Raw genomic sequence first — 1,500 nt, 5'->3', positions numbered from 1 at the left:
CTGATTGAGCCACCCAAGTGTCCCTTTTCTTACTAACTCTTAAAAATTTCTTTTAATGTTGGCCATACCTCAGCTCAAAAATCATTTAGTATTTTCAGCTATACTATACTTAATGATTTATCTAGAAATGTTCAGTGACATCAAGCCCTACCTCTCTCAACGTCAAGATTACAGACATCAAAACCTCAAATGCTTCTCTATTGTCTCTTGAGTTTTATTTCTTCTTATAGGGATTTTTCTACTTATCCTCTGATCCATTAAGAGCCAGGTAAGAACATCAGTCAGCAAGAAACAGAGGATAGAGAAATATGAAGATGCTTAGAAAATTATTTAGGAAGAACAAGGAAATGTCAAAGAACTGTAAATCTTAGGTATTTTTGACTTGTGCTTTTGAGGTTTTATGGTGTTTTCTTTAGTACACACTGGAGAACCTAATGGTATTACTCATGTACTTCTGCTACAGCCAATAGCTTTAGAAGCTTTCCCAGGCCTGGGGTTCCACTCTTTTTTCTTTGTTTGCTCTGTAGTTGTCCACAAATACATATATATTTTTCTGATTATAAAAGTTATATATATATAATGTATGTTTTATATATATGTACTTGTTTATTATGAAAAATAGGATGATACAGAAATGTATAATGGGACAACTATAAAACCCCTATAATAATTATTATCCACTAATAATTATTTGGTATATACTTCTTTGTTTTTTATTTAACCTCCATTTCCTGCTTTTGTAAGATAACATAAACACACAGGCACGATATATTTTTTTAATTTTTAAAGATGAGATAAGAGTATACCTCTTGTTCTTAGTTTGCTTTTTTTCACTTGACAATATGTCATGGACATTTATATCTAGACATAGACCTATCTTATTCTTTATATTAACTCTTTAGTAGTGTAGTGTATGCATCTTTCAAAATTTAATTAATCCCTTATTAATTGAGATCATTTACAATATTTTCGCCATCATGATGAACACTGGAATGAATATGTGTCTGTATCTTTGTGTACTTGTATGACTATTTCTGTGTAGATGTTGTATAATAGGAATTGCTGAATCAATGAAAAAAATTTAAATTTTAATAAGTATATTTAATTTGCTTTCAAAAATGATTATACCAATTTACATTTCCACCCATATAAAAGAAATGCCCATTTCTCCATATCACGTTTAGGAATACACTGGACAATCAAATAAATCTAAGTCACTGTCTTCCTTTATGTCTTTTAGACAAAGATTAAAGTAAAGACAAATCTTCGAATAAAAATGTCTATTGCATTGCATCCTTGAACTCTACAAAGTCCACAGGTGGTTATGCTAATTTTCAAAGGATTCCACACATGGCCTGAGGTGTAAATAGATCTCCTCAGTACAATCAGTTCTAGAATACCAAATGACCTTTATCTTCTTGCTTCTTAAAGTCTATTTCATGTACCAATATATAGTACACAGGACCATTAAATCTTGCCTTAAACTTTCATTCTTCCACC

The sequence above is a fragment of the Canis aureus genome, chromosome 35 (assembly GCF_053574225.1).
Source record: "Canis aureus isolate CA01 chromosome 35, VMU_Caureus_v.1.0, whole genome shotgun sequence".
In the NCBI taxonomy this organism is placed as follows: Eukaryota; Metazoa; Chordata; class Mammalia; order Carnivora; family Canidae; genus Canis; species Canis aureus.
Note: the sequence above shows the minus strand (reverse complement) of the source record.